Source organism: Ambystoma mexicanum, chromosome 2p, assembly GCF_040938575.1.
Source record: "Ambystoma mexicanum isolate Mex_15411 chromosome 2p, UKY_AmexF1_1, whole genome shotgun sequence".
Taxonomy (NCBI): Eukaryota; Metazoa; Chordata; class Amphibia; order Caudata; family Ambystomatidae; genus Ambystoma; species Ambystoma mexicanum.
The window spans coordinates 775041380-775062036 of record NC_090923.1 but is presented as its reverse complement, the minus strand read 5'-3'; the positions used below and the strand labels follow the sequence as shown (position 1 = coordinate 775062036).

The window sequence follows — 20657 nt, the reverse complement described above, 5'->3', positions numbered from 1 at the left end:
CCTCATTACACGGTAGGCGGTAAGGGTTTACCGGTACCGGTATTTTACCGGTACCGGAAAATCCTTACCGCCTTACCACGAGGTCCCTTTGCGGGTTGGGGAATTTAACGCCTGCTTCTTGCAGGTGTTAAAAATTAACCCGCAAAGGGACCAGTGGAGCTAATTACGGTACCTGCAATTTGCGGTACCGTAATTAGCGCCTTCCCCATTCCCATAGAGCCCTATGGGGCAAAAATGGGAATGGGGAAGGGCAATGGTGGAAGGAGGAATTACCGCCCTGCCAACCTTGGAATGGGGCGGTAATTCCCCTTTCCTCCAAGGCGGTACCGGTAAATTACCGGCATGAACCATGGCGCTAATAGCGCCATGGTTTACCGCCTACCGTGTAATGAGGCCCTATATGTCGAATTCTTTCCAACTGCAAACGTTTCGGGTTAGAAAACTTATATATCAGGTGCTGCATCCTTAATTGTGAATAGGCCTTAACTGCAGAGGGAATAGAAGTGTACCTGGACTCAAATTTGAAAGCCTGCCATTAACATGACTCGTCGCTGGAACCCATCTCTGGCCTGTCCTTCTCTCGGCATGTTGCTTCACAGCACTCCTCTCAAACTTACCAACCAATTCTTGATTGGCCCAACAAGGAACACCAATGTACCTCAAGAGTAGTGGAGGGTCATCCACATAGAGACATTTCTAGAAACGCAAGAGAACGTGTTTACTGGTGCATCTCTTTTGCTCCACCAGCTTACGCGTAACGAAGTGCCAAAGCGCAGTAGGATGATGACGGGGCAGGCAGTCTATGAAGGGTCCTTTTTGAGAATAGTGAGTTGGAACATCACAGGAATTAAAAATAAGCTGTTTGATGTGGACTGGATTCAGTGGCTAAACCTGTTTGACATAATCTGCCTACAGGAAACATGGTTAGCTGACGAGACCTGCCTGTGTGATAGATTTACAAATCTTAACATCGTCCTGGTAAAAGCAGAACGATTGAAAAAGGACCAATGGCAAAAGGGCTTGGCAACATTGGTGCAGAGACTTTACACCACCTGTGTTATTAGGAGGACCTTTCATAAACCTGCACTATTAGCAGTGTCACTCTCCAAACGGAAGCTTCTGCCAGCCCAATAACTGGTGGTGACAAATACTTATATTCCCCACAAAATGAAGCATTTCAACGCCAGCAAAGGAGGAGTTTTTCCAAACCTTGGTAGGACTATAGCTAATTCTGTAGATCAAATATCGATGTAAGGATCCTGTAGAATCCCAAAGGAGAGTGTTGCTGGGGCCGTCTAATGGACTCTTTCATGTCCAAATATCTTTTTGTTGGACTTAATGGAAGATGCAGTGGTATTGTTCGGCCAAATCACACTTTCAAGGCAGGTTTGAGATGAACTATCATGGTTTACGATCTAGTTGACTGTTTTTCCTTTCATAAAGTTAAATGGCTTGAGGTACGGACCGAATGAAGATCCACCACAACCCCCTGGTGTTAGAGTGCTATGTGAGTACAAACAAGGTGCACCCCTCCTTGAGAAAGGAATGTCTGAAGGTGGTACACCCAATAAGAAGGTGCGTCAGAGACGAAATCTTAAGTATGCCTCAAGATGGGGAAATATTGAGGACATGTGCAAAGCTTATCTAGGATCTCATAGCCCACATGATGTATTGTAGCAGTTTTAACTTCTCCAAGTTCAAATCTATAGAAATGCACCACTCAACAGAGGAGTTACAGGGAACAAGAAAACTGCATTAAGAGATAATGCTCCCTGTTTTGAAGCCAAATGCAGGCATGCACAAAGGACACTCGATCTGTCCACACAGGGGAGATCGGCTAACGCTGGACAAATGTTATGCAATGAAAAGATCTTATAGAAGTCTCCTCAAAACAAAGAAGGGGCAAAACATTGAGGTACAATGGGATATGCTTGACAAAGCAGTCAGTGAAAAATAATTTGGAAGCTTGTCATAAAGGGCTTGAAGAAGGTGAAGTGGATATGGGGTTAATGTCCACAGGAGCGTGAATATCCCACTTTCAAGGGGTGCTCCTTGAAACAGGGACTAATGTGTCATTACACTCGCTGAAGGGAAGCAAGGAACAAAATGGCATGGTTTTCTTTCTGGGGAGGAAATTGCCACACAATTGAGAAATGTAAAAAAGTGCAAAGCCGCTGGACCGGATGGCCTAAAACCTGAGGTGCTTATATGTTACAAGACTGGTGGCTACCCGTCTTAATCCACTATCGCACAATCCCAAACCCCTCTGCTCTGTTAGAAAAGAAGCCTAATCATCCTTTTGTTTAAACTGTTATCACCCAATTATGCTCTAGATACCTCTAATAAGGTCTTTGCTGGGTTTCTGGTGGCAAGATTGGAAGAGTGAGCATCGGAAAATTATCTTCTCCCACGTATCCAGGCCGGTTTCCGAAAAAGTCTCTCCACCATGGACCACTTCTTCTTAGTGAATGTTATAGTGGGGAAATAAACATGAAGGAGAAACAATCATATCTTCACTGCTTTCTTGGATTTGAAAAAAGCTTTCAATTCCATAAATCGCAATTCATAATGGAACAAGCTTGGCCAGATTGAGGTTCCTGCTGGGTTACTCCAATTAAAGCTGGTTTATGGGGACATTTCAGCTACAGTCAGGTGCTCAAGGGGACATGAGTGTTCAAATGAGTTTAGCAAAAATTGGGGCATGAAGCAAGGGTGTCCCCTAGCCCCACGTTAATTCTCATTGTTTGATGTGATTTTAATCCCCACCATTCTCTCTGAAAATGAATACCTCCCATTTTAAATGGAACTAAATTTAGCACCCTATCATATGCTGACGATGCGGTCCTAATGGACCTCACATCGGGAGGGTTACAGCAGAATCTGAGATATGCTAGCTCCTATTTTAATGAACATTGGCTGAAATGTAATCCTTCTAAGAGAAAGATTATGTTGTTTGGCAAGGGAAAGGCGAAAGCAAGTTGGTTTCTGGACAATGAAAAAATAGAGCAGGTAAGTGACTATAGATACCTGGGCTGACCCTCCCGACAAAGGAAGTTGTTACAGCCATATACAAAAGGAAGCTAAACAAGCCACTGTTGGCTTTAGAGGGCTGCTCCTTTTTTATTATCAATATAGTGGGAAAAGGCTTGACAAATGTTTCCTAGTGATGGAGGCTAAAATCCAGATAGCTGTTCTAGATGGCGAGATCTGGGGCGCTTCCGAAATGCAGGTGCTCAGAGGCAATGCAGAATTCCTTCCTACAGTAGGATTTGGGGCTTCCTCCAAGCTCCCTGGGTGACGTGCTGAGGTGTGAATTGGGAATCCTTAGCATAACCCACCAGGTCCAGGGGAGGTTTTTGGAGTTTGTCCTAAAGTTCAAGCTTAGTCCTTTAGTGAATTAAAATATGGGTAAAGTGATGGGGCAGTTAATTTGGTTTCCTATTAAGGATCATTCAGGCTGGTTTACTAGTAGCATTGCCCTCATGAAAAGCTTGGGGTTGGGAGATGCAGCCACCCTAAGTACACTCTTGAATGCTAAGCGTAAGACACTTCTGAAGCAAAGAGCTGCTGATGTAGAGTTTTGTTCAAATTGGGATAGAATTGGTACAATGCCGTCTCCCTAAAATTCTTCTTCCCCACTTTTAAGCAACTGAGGACTCTAACCTTCATAGATACAATTAAATCCGCAGATTGCAGTAGGAAGTCACTAGAAATCCGGAGCAATCATAGGGAAACACCTATACCGCCGACACAAGTACACCTAGGACTAAGGTGGCCCAGTCTCTAGTCCCCACAGGCCACCGGAACCTGAAGGCATGCAGATGCCTAGAAATCCAAAAGCAGAGGCACCATAGGATTGTCTATTCCGTGAGGGTAAGGAGCTGGAATTGCAGGTGGAAGACCGGCAAGAAACAAACAAGCAAAGCAGAGTTTGATTGGAAGCTTGGCAAGAAGACAGAAGAAACATCAGGCAGGAAGCAATCCTTTAAACAGTCCGAGTCCGAGGTACCAGGAAATCCAAACAAGGCAAAATCATGAGGCAGGTGAAGTTCCGGAATGGAAGCAAGGTTGGTAAAGAGTAATCAATCAGCAGGAGGGTTAGGCAAGAGCAATCCAGGGACAAAAGCAGGGGTCCAATTAACCAGAGCACAGATCCAAAAGTAAACGAAACAAACAAGAGCCATAATGCCAATCAGAAGCACTGTGGACAAACTGCTTAGCGTTTGAATGTCCATGATCACATGACTCTGTTGAGTCACCCCATGTGACGTCTAGCATGGGGAGGTCGCCAGCCTCTCCATGGAAACCTCCAACATTCCTACATTTGGGAGCGTCCTGTAATGAATATGTGATGCAAAGCATATGCAAGGCGTTGTTGGGAAAGAAAGGGGTGAGTGTGACGTTTTCTCCTGAAACATTAAATGCCTTTCCTTTTCCTCATGGCTGATCCTGATTCATTACTACTGACGCCTTGTAGAGGATCATGTATTGGGTCTTCTTACTGTTTAGCTGAAGCATATTCCCAAGGAAAGGAAGACCAGGGGGGCCTGGAGGTAGTTTCCCAGGTCCACACTTTGACCGTTTCCGTGCCCAACTGAAGATCAGGCATACAACGCAGCTGACAAAAAGGAAGGTTGTAGCACTAACTGGATCCATTCTTATCTGTGATATTGCAGCGTGTATCTGTGTACTTTTCAAGTATTCAGTGCCAGCCCTTTGCGTGTGAGTGTATATATATATATGGTACCTCCAAAAGGAGGAGGTGCTGCAAGTGGTCATAGCGCGGCTCAATTTACCAATATGATTTGTTTGTCCCTGGCAATTCAAACTCTGCTGAACTGCCTGTTGTGCAACCAGTGTCTTGTTTGCAATGCATATCCACCCTGACAGTCATTGAATGTTCAGCAGCTTAACCAGGCAAACCCTATTCACGGTTATTAAGAATTAACCTTTTGGAACATAATCTTGCTTGGTGTGTTCTGGGAAAGGTGTTAATGTTGTAGGACGTGCCAGCCACAAAGTGTATACTTTGATAATCAGTACACCTGGGAGTTACCTGCCATATAGCACTTAACAGCATCAGCTTAGCGAAAGTACAGTCCCGCGCACATTCCTGTGTTCAATATAAAGAAGAAGCAGTTTCTCTAGTCATGTGGACAATTCCTTGGACCAAAACAAAATGGCGCAGGCTATTGTCAAACCACTGTTCTTGGAACAGTTTCCATAATTTAAATTTGTATTTGTTTATTTGTTTGTGACATGTCCGTAACTTTGCACCACATTACAGCGCAAGGGGCGGTGGGCTGAGAGCTATGATTCCAACTGACCCCCTTGACGGTTGACGCCGTTCAAATGTGCTTTGCACCTTCAACAGATGGTGCACGGAAACACGAATTTCTGTAAACAAACACTTGTAAAAGCCCTGTCAGAAATCTTGGGGGTAAATGATATTGCATCCAGAATCCACACTGTGGGCCTCATTACACGGTAGACGGTAAGGGTTTACCGGTACCGGTATTTTACTGGTACCGGAAAATCCGTACCGCCTTACCACGAGGTCCCTTTGCGGGTTGGGGAATTTAACGCCTGCTTCTTGCAGGTGTTAAAAATTAACCCGCAAAGGCACCAGTGGAGCTAATTACGGTACCTGCAATTTGCGGTACCGTAATTAGCACCTTCCCCATTCCCATAGAGCCCTATGGGGCAAAAATGGGAATGGGGAAGGGCAATGGTGGAAGGAGGAATTACCGCCCTGCCAACCTTGGAATGGGGCGGTAATTCCCCTTTCCTCCAAGGCGGTACCGGTAAATTACCGGCATGAACCATGGCGCTAATAGCGCCATGGTTTACCGCCTACCGTGTAATGAGGCCCTATATGTCGAATTCTTTCCAACTGCAAACGTTTTGGGTTAGAAAACTTATATATCAGGTGCTGCATCCTTAATTGTGAATAGGCCTTAACTACAGAGGAAATAGAAGTGTACCTGGACTCAAATTTGAAAGCCTGCCATTAACATGACTCGTCGCTGGAACCCATCTCTGGCCTGTCCTTCTCTCGGCATGTTGCTTCACAGCACTCCTCTCAAACTTACCAACCAATTCTTGATTGGCCCAACAAGGAACACCAATGTACCTCAAGAGTAGTGGAGGGTCATCCACATAGAGACATTTCTAGAAACGCAAGAGAACGTGTTTACTGGTGCATCTCTTTTGCTCCACCAGCTTACGCGTAACGAAGTGCCAAAGCGCAGTAGGATGATGACGGGGCAGGCAGTCTAGGAAGGGTCCTTTTTGAGAATAGTGAGTTGGAACATCACAGGAATTAAAAATAAGCTGTTTGATGTGGACTGGATTCAGTGGCTAAATCTGTTTGACATAATCTGCCTACAGGAAACATGGTTTGCTGACGAGACCTGCCTGTGTGATAGATTTACAAATCTTAACATCGTCCTGGTAAAAGCAGAACGATTGAAAAAGGACCAATGGCAAAAGGGCTTGGCAACATTGGTGCAGAGACTTTACACCACCTGTGTTATTAGGAGGACCTTTCATAAACCTGCACTATTAGCAGTGTCACTCTCCAAACGGAAGCTTCTGCCAGCCCAATAACTGGTGGTGACAAATACTTATATTCCCCACAAAATGAAGCATTTCAACGCCAGAAAAGGAGGAGTTTTTCCAAACCTTGGTAGGACTATAGCTAATTCTGTAGATCAAATATCGATGTAAGGATCCTGTAGAATCCCAAAGGAGAGTGTTGCTGGGGCCGTCTAATGGACTCTTTCATGTCCAAATATCTTTTTGTTGGACTTAATGGAAGATGCAGTGGTATTGTTCGGCCAAATCACACTTTCAAGGCAGGTTTGAAATGAACTATCATGGTTTACGATCTAGTTGACTGTTTTTCCTTTCATAAAGTTAAATGGCTTGAGGTACGGACCGAATGAAGATCCACCACAACCCCCTGGTGTTAGAGTGCTATGTGAGTACAAACAAGGTGCACCCCTCCTTGAGAAAGGAATGTCTGAAGGTGGTACACCCAATAAGAAGGTGCGTCAGAGACGAAATCTTAAGTATGCCTCAAGATGGGGAAATATTGAGGACATGTGCAAAGCTTATCTAGGATCTCATAGCCCACATGATGTATTGTAGCAGTTTTAACTTCTCCAAGTTCAAATCTATAGAAATGCACCACTCAACAGAGGAGTTACAGGGAACAAGAAAACTGCATTAAGAGATAATGCTCCCTGTTTTGAAGCCAAATGCAGGCATGCACAAAGGACACTCGATCTGTCCACACAGGGGAGATCGGCTAACGCTGGACAAATGTTATGCAATGAAAAGATCTTATAGAAGTCTCCTCAAAACAAAGAAGGGGCAAAACATTGAGGTACAATGGGATATGCTTGACAAAGCAGTCAGTGAAAAATAATTTGGAAGCTTGTCATAAAGGGCTTGAAGAAGGTGAAGTGGATATGGGGTTAATCTCCACAGGAGCGTGAATATCCCACTTTCAAGGGGTGCTCCTTGAAACAGGGACTAATGTGTCATTACACTCGCTGAAGGGAAGCAAGGAACAAAATGGCATGTTTTTCTTTCTGGGGAGGAAATTGCCACACAATTGAGAAATGTAAAAAAGTGCAAAGCCGCTGGACCGGATGGCCTAAAACCTGAGGTGCTTATATGTTACAAGACTGGTGGTTACCCGTCTTAATCCACTATCGCGCAATCCCAAACCCCTCTGCTCTGTTAGAAAAGAAGCCTAATCATCCTTTTGTTTAAACTGTTATCACCCAATTATGCTCTAGATACCTCTAATAAGGTCTTTGCTGGGTTTCTGGTGGCAAGATTGGAAGAGTGAGCATCGGAAAATTATCTTCTCCCACGTATCCAGGCCGGTTTCCGAAAATGTCTCTCCACCATGGACCACTTCTTCTTAGTGAATGTTATAGTGGGGAAATAAACATGAAGGAGAAACAATCATATCTTCACTGCTTTCTTGGATTTGAACAAAGCTTTCAATTCCATAAATCGCAATTCATAATGGAACAAGCTTGGCCAGATTGAGGTTCCTGCTGGGTTACTCCAATTAAAGCTGGTTTATGGGGACATTTCAGCTACAGTCAGGTGCTCAAGGGGACATGAGTGTTCAAATGAGTTTAGCAAAAATTGGGGCATGAAGCAAGGGTGTCCCCTAGCCCCACGTTAATTCTCATTGTTTGATGTGATTTTAATCCCCACCATTCTCTCTGAAAATGAATACCTCCCATTTTAAATGGAACTAAATTTAGCACCCTATCATATGCTGACGATGCGGTCCTAATGGACCTCACATCGGGAGGGTTACAGCAGAATCTGAGATGTGCTAGCTCCTATTTTAATGAACATTGGCTGAAATGTAATCCTTCTAAGAGAAAGATTATGTTGTTTGGCAAGGGAAAGGCGAAAGCAAGTTGGTTTCTGGACAATGAAAAAATAGAGCAGGTAAGTGACTATAGATACCTGGGCTGACCCTCCCGACAAAGGAAGTTGTTACAGCCATATACAAAAGGAAGCTAAACAAGCCACTGTTGGCTTTAGAGGGCTGCTCCTTTTTTATTATCAATATAGTGGGAAAAGGCTTGACAAATGTTTCCTAGTGATGGAGGCTAAAATCCAGATAGCTGTTCTAGATGGCGAGATCTGGGGGGCTTCCGAAATGCAGGTGCTCAGAGGCAATGCAGAATTCCTTCCTACAGTAGGATTTGGGGCTTCCTCCAAGCTCCCTGGGTGACGTGCTGAGGTGTGAATTGGGAATCCTTAGCATAACCCACCAGGTCCAGAGGAGGTTTTTGGAGTTTGTCCTAAAGTTCAAGCTTAGTCCTTTAGTGAATTAAAATATGGGTAAAGTGATGGGGCAGTTAATTTGGTTTCCTATTAAGGATCATTCAGGCTGGTTTACTAGTAGCATTGCCCTCATGAAAAGCTTGGGGTTGGGAGATGCAGCCACCCTAAGTACACTCTTGAATGCTAAGCGTAAGACACTTCTGAAGCAAAGAGCTGCTGATGTAGAGTTTTGTTCAAATTGGGATAGAATTGGTACAATGCCGTCTCCCTAAAATTCTTCTTCCCCACTTTTAAGCAACTGAGGACTCTAACCTTCATAGATACAATTAAATCCCCAGATTGCAGTAGGAAGTCACTAGAAATCCGGAGCAATCATAGGGAAACACCTATACCGCCGACACAAGTACACCTAGGACTAAGGTGGCCCAGTCTCTAGTCCCCACAGGCCACCGGAACCTGAAGGCATGCAGATGCCTAGAAATCCAAAAGCAGAGGCACCATAGGATTGTCTATTCCGTGAGGGTAAGGAGCTGGAATTGCAGGTGGAAGACTGGCAAGAAACAAACAAGCAAAGCAGAGTTTGATTGGAAGCTTGGCAAGAAGACAGAAGAAACATCAGGCAGGAAGCAATCCTTTAAACAGTCCGAGTCCGAGGTACCAGGAAATCCAAACAAGGCAAAATCATGAGGCAGGTGAAGTTCCGGAATGGAAGCAAGGTTGGTAAAGGGTAATCAATCAGCAGGAGGGTTAGGCAAGAGCAATCCAGGGACAAAAGCAGGGGTCCAATTAACCAGAGCACAGATCCAAAAGTAAACGAAACAAACAAGAGCCATAATGCCAATCAGAAGCACTGTGGACAAACTGCTTAGCGTTTAAATGTCCGTGATCACATGACTCTGTTGAGTCACCCCATGTGACGTGTAGCATGGGGAGGTCGCCAGCCTCTCCATGGAAACCTCCAACATTCCTACATTTGGGAACGTCCTGTAATGAATATGTGATGCAAAGCATATGCAAGGCGTTGTTGGGAAAGAAAGGGGTGAGTGTGACGTTTTCTCCTGAAACATTAAATGCCTTTCCTTTTCCTCATGGCTGATCCTGATTCATTACTACTGACGCCTTGTAGAGGATCATGTATTGGGTCACAGGTCATGACAATCCAGTCCAGAGTATTTCCCTTAACATGTCTAGGTTCTTTAACAAGCTTTAGGAAACCTAAGATACTGAGGGATTTTTCAAGGCTTTGGGCCGCTGGATCTTTTTTGCAACAGCCCTGCCACAGGTTCAAATCTCCCAATAGCAATACTCTGGTATTAGGTTTTAGGATTAGGAGCAGTAAGCTACTCAATTGTAGTGGGAAGTCCTTCATGACACTGGATATCTATAAATCAGTATCACATTTATGGTAGTTTCAGGATTTGTTCTAACTTTGAAATGAAGTGACTCACATCCATTCATTCAACACATGCCATCTTCCCAAACATCTATGTCTTGAAAATAACAGCCACTCCTGTGCCTTTAACTTCTGATCTATCCTGTCTAATAATTTTGTACCCACTTGGGATAGCCAAAGCTAGCGTAGGTCCCGCCGCCTTAAATAATCAAGTCTCTGTAATAGCACAAATATCTAAATAATATTCGGTTATGTATAAAGCGATATCAGTCGTGTGCTTGACAAGTGATTTTGTGACATAACTTCAAGCAGCATGTCTCTAGCCCTGACTGGGCCATTATTCTGTGGGGGGGGGGAGTTCCCATTACTGCTTGCCACATTCAAGTATGCCTTCTCATATTCATCTATTCCCACAGGGGTGGTACATCCCACTTCCATCCTAGATGATTCGTGCCGAGCCACATCACAGTTCTCCCCTACACTGCTCACAAGCACAGGCGAGGAGCACTGTGAGAGTGGTCTCCTTTCTCCGAACTCTGTGTCTTCAAATACTCTGTAGTCCTTATTTTTTAATTAGGAACATGATTTAAGTACAGTCCCTAGGGAATTAGCCTCCTGTAAATATCGGGCAACCATTTCAGCTCATCTTTTCTTCGCCTTCAGCAAAAGATCCTGAAAATCGGATACAGGAAGAACATATCGTGAGCTAATTGCATCCATATTGCTATTTCTATCTGTGACAACTCCTTACCTGCCTATCCTACAAGTGATAGTGCTGGCTCGTTCATTAGCAAATTAGTAGTGTCCCGGGAACTACAATACAGCTGGGTATTGCAGTTCGCATAGACGCCAGCTACAGTCAAGCATTGGAGCACGATGCAATTAAGCAGTAATGCAAAGTTCAAATCTAAGCAGCGAGTAAAATACTATTTCAAGATAAGTTGCGACAAAGGTTCTAAAAATCACAGTTGATTCCTAAAATACTTAAACACACTCAGGGTAATTCATAGAATTTCGCAGAAAAGTGTCGCAAGCGGTTGGCGCAGAGTGTCCGCGTGCGATTGTCTGCGCCAGGCGCGTGCGCTAAAACCGATTTCCGTGCACAGCGTATTTATGGATTTTAGGCTCCCAAACCAGCCGTGGCGCAGAGTATCGCAGCGACCCTGCAGCAGCGCCAGTAACGCCCCCAAGAACGCCCTCGCGCAAGGAAAAGCCATCAAAATCGCTAAAACATCGCAAAGGGCTGCGCTAACCCTGGACCAGTTTACAGGGCTGCCAAACAAGGAACGCAAAGTGGGTAACATTTATATCAGGGGTACGCGGGAAGTTTTACACGCGATTAGCCAGGGTACGTGTATTACAGGGGTATGCGGGAAGTTTTACACGCGATTGGCCAGGGTACGTGTATTACAGGGGTACGTGTGAAGTTTTACACGCGATTAGCCAGGGTACGTGTATTACAGGGGTACGCGGGAATTATCACATGCGATTTGGCTGGGTACGTGTATTACAGGGGTGCGCAGGAAGTTTTACACGCGATTTGGCTGGGTACGTGTATTACAGGGGTGCGCGGGAATTATCACACGCGATTTGGTCAGGTACGTGTATTACAGGGGTGCGCGGGAATTATCACATGCGATTTGGCTGGGTACGTGTATTACAGGGGTGCGCGGGAAGTTACACACGCGATTAGGCTGGGTGGGTCCTCAAAGGTGTTCCCTGTACACCCTCCACGGCCCCTGCAGGCAGCCCACAAAACAGGGGACTACCCTGCACACCTGCTCATGTCCCCCAGCACCCCCACCCCCCAGCACTGTGGGCCACCCTCCACCAGGCCCCCACTCATGTCCCCTTGCACCCCCACCCCCCAGCAGTCATGGGGCAGCCTCCACCAGGCCCCCACTCATGTCCCCTTGCACCCCCACCCCCCAGCAGTCAACACACATGTCAATTCAACTTGCACACATGAGCCATACCACAGCCATATTGCAACAGCCAGCACCATCCATTCACATACAACAGCATGAGCAGCCAAAGGTCATTCACACATCACATGCAACATAGGGAGTACACTACACATGCACACACAACACCAAACTTGCATGCATGTGTACACCTCCGCCAACTGTCGCAGTGTTTTGATCGACATCCATGTCACACCTGACAATCATTCCTCCACATCCTGTGCCATGCAAGCCCACACACACAAGCACCATCCATGTGTCACACATGAGACCCCTCGCATGTGTCACCCTCACGGCCCTGTACACCCCCCCTACTTGGCCACATAAAAATACATGTTCAACATGCACACTCCTGGCACACCACCACACGCACAGCTTACAATCAGTATGCATGTACACTTACCGCTCGAATCCAGACAGGTCTGCTTCTCAAGGACCTGGATGTGGAGCGCTGGGGATATGCGTTCCAGGACCCTCATCTGATCTTCCGACAAGTGGCCCCGGCACCCCTTAGCATCCGCTGCCTTCAGGAGGCGCCAGGCCTTGTTGAGGGTCCTGGACCTGAAGTCCTCCAAGCGCTTCCTGACATGCTCATAATCGCGGACTGCCACCTCCTCCGCGTTGATGGCAGTCATGATGTCCATCCAGATCCGAGTCCGTCCTTCCTTGTCGGCGCGCAACCTTCCGAAGAGGGCATCATACTGCCCCAGGACATGCTCCACCAGGACACCAACTTCGGTGGCAGTGAAGCTGGTGCCCCTCTGCCTCCTTGGCCGGGGGTTGCCACTGGTGCCAGATGTTGCAGTGCCCGACATGGCAACCCCAGAGGCAGGAGTGGGTGGGCAACTGGGTCCTGGGGCTGGGCTGTGGGGCGATGGAAAAGCAGTCGGGAGTCTTCGGTTCCAGCAGGGGTGGTCACAGCAAAGGCACCCCTGGCTGATGTGCAGGCAGCAAATGGCAGGGCATGTGGGCAGCAGGCAGTCAGGCAGCAGCAGATGGCAGGTGGGAGCGTGCTCAGGGCTCTGGGGGGCAGTAATTTGGCCTTCTGGGCAGGAGCATGGTCTTCCGTGTGTGAACGCGTGGCCAGCTTGATATGGAGTGATTTTGCACGTGAAAATCCAACACGTCTGCGTGTAATTCGAGGAAAGGCCCTTAGCGCGTAAACGCGTCACCAGCGTATGCGCGTCTATGAAGTCACGTGCACGTTGAATAGGGCACACGTTGGAAATGTTGCGTGTTTAAAAAAATGAAAGAGACGTCCGAGTGTCAAAGAGTGTAATTGGTGGAAATGGCCCTAGCGCATACACGCGGAAGTGACAAAGCGTGTAATTGGTGGAAATGGCCCTACACACAGAAGTGACAAAGCGTGTAATTGGTGGAAATGGCCTTAGCGCGTACACGCGGCAGTGACAAAGCATGTAATTGGTGGAAATGGCCCTACACGCAGAAGTGACAAAGCGTGTAATTGGTGGAAATGGCCCTAGCGCCTACACGCCGCGTAAGTGACGCTGGACGTGTGGGCCTGCATAAAAGGTACATGTAGAATACCATTTCCTTGTACGTGCTTTTCGTGGAGAGCGAGTGGGTGAATTCTGTACTTCTTGTCGTTTCACACGCGATTTACTTCACGGCGTTTCAAGTTCGTACTCCCTGATACCTCTTACAGCTTTTTCTCTTTTTTCTCTTTTTCTGGTTTTCCTGGGCCTGTTCCCTCAAACAGTGTTCCCTTCTACTATTGTCCTGTCTCCTCAGACAGCGTACAAATCTTCTTTTGGCGGGGGTGTTGCCAACCAAACACGCTTCTTTTTCACGCTCTTTTTCCTGGCAGACGGTGAGTCACGCACGTATCTAACATCTGTGCTTGCCCCGTGTGTAGTCTACCCCTTCAGAGGTCATTCTAGGTTGCGTGTGACACGCATGCGTTCATTCTTGTGTTACTGGGTGCCACAGCGTAGTGCAGGTTTTTTTTCCGCACACGTGGTCTAGGAGGGGTTGCGTGCACGTCATCTCCCTTTTTTGGGCTTCCTGTGCGTTGCGTGACCCGTCATCTTTCCCCAGGGGTCACATTCAGCCTTGCTAGAGCACTAGGGTACAATTACCATCTGGTACCCAACCCCTTTGACCCCCAATTGCCCAGGACAATAGTTTACAGCCACTCCCATACGCACATTAACATCAGTGCAATGGTTGGGAGGCGAGGAATCCATAAGGGTGGCAAAGGTGGACGAGCCACAAGTGGTGGCCGTGGTGGATGCGGTAGGGGACGTGGTCGTTACTTGCTGGGTGACCCTGTCCCCCCATGTGTGGAGGACCAGTCAAGGGCACCCATAATCCCCCCCCCGCCCCTGGTTGAGGCTGATGTGGCTGACACCATCCATGCTCAGCCCTTGTTGGACCAGCCCATTGTGGCACCAGACCTGGCTGACTCCATGGCTGACTTCCAGGTCAGCAGGCCTATGACACGTGCGCCGGTGCTTGTTGATGTCATCAGGCCACATGGATCATGGGCAGCAAGGTCATCTGCTGCCCCAAGTAGGCAGGGTGGAGAGGCTGCAGGGGCAGCTGCGGCTCCATCCACCCCAGCTCTCACACACCCAGCCAGGACAGTGTCGGTCCTAGTCCATCCTGCTGACATTCCCCCTGACACCATTACACTTGAGCCAATGCCTGCACCAGCTCCCATGCTGAGTGTGCAATCCCACACTCCTGATACAGAGTCCACCAGGGCTCCTGCCCCTAGTGTCCAGAGCAGCGTAGGACACTCAGGATCACCACCACCTTCCAAGCGGAAGAGGAAGAGTGCTCGTCCGGCACAGGCTGATGCCCCAGACACGGCTACAGTCCGGCCCGTCGAGGAAGCCCAGCTTCACGGATGCCGAACTGAATGCACTTGTCGAGTATGTGTCAGCACATGATAACGAGATGGTCATTGTTGCAGGATCCAAGACCACACCTGCACAACACCAGGCACACTGGCAGACCGTTGCGGACATCGTAAGTGCCCTTGGAATCTTGAGGCGCACAGCCAATGATTGCTATAAGCGCTGGAATGACCTAAAGCACAGGGCAAAGAATAAGCTGGCCTCGAGTCATGCCGCAACTCTAGTGACTGGAGGTGGGTCTCCAGTAGAAGACATGGAACTCACTCCACATGAGTCAGTCGCTGGGACCTACGTCACGGAGGAACAGATCCAAGGTGTGGGAGATCTGCCTGATTATGAAGCATTGTCCGGTGAGTGCACATGCATGTGTGTGTCATCCATGTGCATGGTGTGTGTGTGAGGGCTTCTGTTTGTGTGCCAGGTGAGGGTGTGTACGCCTGAGTCGTTTGGGTCACCCATGTGCTTCATGCAATACATTCTGCGCAGCAGCATTTGGCCATACCAGTATCCCTTCTGCCAACAGTACACATATAGCCCAACAGCACGCCAGTTGCCCTTGAAGTGTCACCTTGCACCAACATTGTTGCTTATTTTTCACTGTTCATTCAGGCAGATTGTTTGCATTCCACCACTTTTACTAGGCATTTCTCAGTCCTCTAGTCACATGTCTGACATGGCTATGGTAAAGTGGAGTGTCTTTGTTACCTGGATATCATTTCTTTAGACATGTCCCTGTGCAATCAGACCATTTTGGACTGGCAGCTCCAGGTGAAAAATTAGACCTGTTTGAATTAGAAAAGCTATTACATGAGGGAACCGGACTGAATGAATAAGTGCTGCCCTCCTCTCCATCTTCACTCAATAGCAATGGTACATGCCATCTGTGTGATGGCATGTGTATTTCACCTGGCAATCACAGGCCAATGTGTGATGCCACTGCTAGGCAGCATGCAGCAAATGTGTTCATCTTCCATCTTGGTGTCATCAATGTGTGCCATTTGCCTCCCTTCATACGCAGTGAGGGTGCATGCATGGGAGGGTTTTAGTCATGTGGGACATGTGTCAATCAAGTACTGGTTCTGTTGCTTCTCAGCCCTCATTGTGTGCCATGGTGCTAATGCCTGTTTCCATTTGTTTGCTTTTATGTCTTTGCAAGGGAAGACGCACCTGATACTGCTGGGGTTGTGGAGATGGTGCAGACCCAGGAGGGGTCCGAGGGCCGACCAACCACCAGTGAGGGATGTGGTGTGGTGGTGGGTAAGAACCCACAACTGCTGCAGGTTGTGCTCTCAAGGGGTGTCTCTGGCTGCACCTCCCCCGAGCTATACTCAGGTGTTGATTCGGATGATGAGACTTACGTGCCGTCGCAGGTGGGTGTTCCTGGGAGGGATTCTGTTCTGTCCCACCCACCTGCACCAGGGTCAGAACCCTCAATGGGGATGTCAGTGTTGGCAGCTACGCCTTTGGTGGTTACGGATGCAGGGTCACACTCTGCGACATCTGATCCTGTTCCTGGGCCAGCAGATCAGAGGGGGAATGCAGTCCTGCAGCCTCAGGCAGTGCCGGCACAGCAAGGCGCAGTTCGCCTTGCCCCAGACAGGTGTGGTGCCCGCTGACGTGGTGGCCGTACGCCACCTGGCAATACCGCATGGGAGCAATCCATTTACGGTATGGCAACCCAACAGGCAGCATCATCAGAGATGATGGCTCAGGCCATGGATAGGTTGGCCACTTCCATTGTCCCCCCCGAAAGGCTGATGGAGCGACTACAGCAGGCAACCGACTCCATCTGCCAGTCACACAGGGAGGACATGTTGGCGTCCAACAGGGACAGGCGGGCGGCACTGGCGACTCTGCAGGAAGCCATCTCCATAGAGTCCAGGGGCCACAGGGAAGCCCTGAGGCTGGAACTCCTTCACCTCAGGACGACACTTGTTGAGCTTGAGGCTTCAACAAACCGAAGGACAGAACAGCAGCTGGAGCGTCTCACCCATACGCTCTCAGCTGAGATGCAGGTGACTAGGGCAGAGGTGCGGGCATCCCGTGAGTTGTTGCATGGGGACCTCCGCACACTCATCCTCCAGAACGAGACCTACCACACCCGCATGCTTGCAGCCATGGAGGAACAGACTAGGGCCTTGCGTGGGCTGCCTCCCATAGTGCAACCACCTCCGGATGCAGCTGCACAGGGTGATAATAGCGACAGCAGTGATACTCCCACAATAAGGTAGCCATGTGGGCCATGAGCCCATGGAGGTGTTTTTTTTCGCAAGATCCACACAGGTGGGTTTTGGTGTGCACCCTGTCCTCGGACCTCCTGGGTGGCCTCCCCAACCCCCCAGTGCCCATTAATGGCCATTTTTGATTTTTTTTTTTTTTGGGACAATGTGTTGCCTTGTGTGGCTCCCGTGGGCATACGCTGCATTGTGGCTGGGCACATGCAGGCTTGTCATGTATTTGGTTCAGATGCTTGGGTTTATGTCACACACACCCCTCCTGCTTCCCGTTTCCATGGGCTTGCAAAGGGTGTGCCCAAGTGACATTGACGTACATGGTGACATTGGACTCCCACTACATGTGTGGGCAGTCTAGTCAATACTGTGTATACGTTCCTAGTGCATATTGCAGTTGTGTTGTACACTGCATGTTGCATTGATGTGTAACTCATCATCCGTGTCTACCTCCTAATTTGCAGGTCCTTTCCTCATGTCTACACAAGGCCCTCTACTTTGGAGATGGGGTCCATGTTGGCAGCAGTGCACCTACAACTCTACATGGCGGCAACACCATACAGTTGGAAGTGGTGGGAGTGCAGGCATTTCCAGGTGGTGAGACTACTAATTCCTTACATTCGTAATGTCATGTTAATGGTAGTTTTGAGGGTCAGTAGATGATAAGTGTTTTTGCTAAATACCTGCTCAAGTGTGTTGTTGGTCCTGCATTACTGTGAGCATTTCAGGTGTCGCGAGTTTCAATTAGGGACACTGTACATTGTGACACCTGTGTCATGTTGTGGGGATTACTTTGTTTACCTGCACATAGCATGACATGGCACGGTGTGTCGTGTGGCGGTGCTGGGGATGGGTTGGGTGACATGGCACTGTCCTCATGTTGCATTTTGCAAGTGGGTATTCATTTTAGCTGCATGAATGTGTTTTTTCACAAAACTGCATTGGTGGTGTCTGTGTAGGTAGGGATGCACACATTGTAACACTTCCAGGTGAACAATCTCAGGATGATATGGTTTTGACGGTTGATTCTCCAGACATTCAGGATCAGTGTCAGGTTGAGCCATCATTGATTGTCAGATGGTATGTGCCAGGGCAGTGTGCACTCCACAGGGGTGTGATTTCTATGTGAAGTAATTAGCCACTAGCTGTGTACGGGCTGCCTCCCCCGTGCCCTTTCCCCTCCCATGCGCAGCGGGCGTGCATGTGGTTGGGGATGTGGGGGCACCACCATGTCCACAGGCAGGCGCCGGCGTGTTGCAACGTTGTGCAGGACACATCATGCTGCCACTATGATCCTGCACACTACTGGGGGAGCATATAACAGCTGCCCGCCAGAACGGTCAAGGGAGCGAAAGCGTGACTTAAGCACTCCAAATGTGCGCTCCACTATGCCCCGGGTTGCAATGTGGGCTGTGTTATATCTTACCTCGGGTGGCGTGGTGGGGTTCCGAATTGGCGTCATCATGTGGGGGCTGAGAGGGTAGGCACTGTCCCCTGTGGAGGTGGTGATTGGTATCATTGGTGGGGTTGTGACCTTGCTCTGTATCTGACATGCATGCATGTGCAATGGCATTCATACTCACCAAGCAGCCATGTATCGCCATGCCGCCCAGCTTCTAGGTCCCGGCTTAGGGTGGACATTCGGTAAATGAAGCTGTCGTGGGTGGACCCGGGATAGTTGGCATATACTGAGGTGAGGATTCCCTTGGCATTACATACTACCTGCACGTTGATGGAATGCCAGTGCTTGCGGTTCCTATAGATGTGCTCAGATGTCCTGGGGGAACATAGAGCCACATGGGTGCAGTCGATGGCACCTAGCACTTTGGGGAATTGTGCCACACCGTAAAAATCCAGGGCGGCAGCATGCCTTTCTGCATTTGTTCTGGGCAGGTATATGTGCCTGCGGACTGATGGGCGTGCAGTGATGATGTTCAAGACCTGGTGTAGGCAGCGTGACTACGTGGTCTGTGACACCCCACCCACTATGGCACTTGTCCGCTGAAATGATCCAGTGGCTAAGAAGTGCAGTACATTGAGGACCTTCTCCAGGGGGCTGAGTGCTTGGGAGCACAGGGTGGGTGATGTGAGGTCATCCTCCCACTCACTCACCAGGTCCAGTATTATGTGTGGTGGAAACCTGTACCTCCCATACACCTGGTCATCAGGCATCCCTAAAAGGCTGGTTCTGGGTGTGAATATTCTGGCCCTGACTATCCTCCTCCTCCTCCTTTGGTAGCCCACGGCCACTGCTGCTAGGAACGGTATATTCATCCTGGCGTCTGAGCTTGTTTTCTTTTTGCGCGCAAATTTATGTGTCGCGGGTCGACGTATGCCTGCTTCCTACTGGCGTACGTGTTTCTTTGCGCGTGTTGTAGGCGAGCGTGTGAAACTTCCCGCGCACCCCTGAAATCCAGTACCCAGGCCAATAGCATGTGGAAATTCCCGCGCACCCCGGAATACACGTGCGCTGATGTACTCGCGTGTGAAACTTCCCGCGCACCCCTGAAATCCAGTACCCAGGCCAATAGCGTGTGGAAATTCCCGCGCACCCCGGAATACACGTGCGCTGATGTACTTGCGTGTGTAAGTGCCCGCACACCACTGAAATACACGTACATAGGCCAATCACGTGTACGCGCACTTTTGTCCAATTACACGCGATGACACTCTGACGTGCAGTCTTTCCACGTGTGCTCCGTCATCACGTGCTATGAGGGAAACACCCGTGCGGGTCACATCACAGACGCGCTTACGCGCTGAGGGCCTTTCCTCGAATTTCACGCTGACGTGCAGGATTTTCACGTGCCAAATCACTCTGTATCAAGCTGGCCATGCGAAAACACACGGAAGACCACGCTCCTGCCCAGAAGGCTGAATTACTGCCCCCCAGTGCCCCGAGCAGCCTCCCACATGCCATCTGCTGCTGCTGCCTGCCTGCCTGCCTGCTGCCACCGTGCCCTGCCATTTGGTGCCTGCACATCAGCCATCTGCAGGGGTCCAGTTGCTGTGTCCACCCCTGCTGGAACTGAAGACTCCCGACTGGGATATCATCGCTCCACAGCCCAGCCCCAGGACCCAGTTGCCCACCCACTCCTGCCTCTGGGGTTGCCATGTCGGGCACTTCCACATCTGGCACCAGTGGCAACCCCAGGCCAGAGGGGCAGAGGGGCACCAGCTTCACTGCCACCGAAGTTGGTGTCCTGGTGGAGCATGTCCTGGGGCAGTATGATGCCCTCTTTGGATCGTCCCGCACCAGCAAGGAAGGACTGGAGAGGATCTGGGCCGACTGTGTGGTTGCCATCAACGCGGAGGGGGTGGCAACCCGCAACGTCCAGAAGATCAAGAAGCGCTGGGAGGA

The 20657-nt window shown here is 48.9% G+C and overlaps 1 protein-coding gene across 1 annotated transcript in view; it reads right to left on the bottom strand.

Moving 5' to 3' along the window:
- LOC138566779 (cytochrome P450 2F3-like) overlaps window positions 1-20657 on the bottom strand; it is a 622774-nt gene that overhangs the window by 359626 nt on the left and 242491 nt on the right. The window lies entirely within an intron of this gene.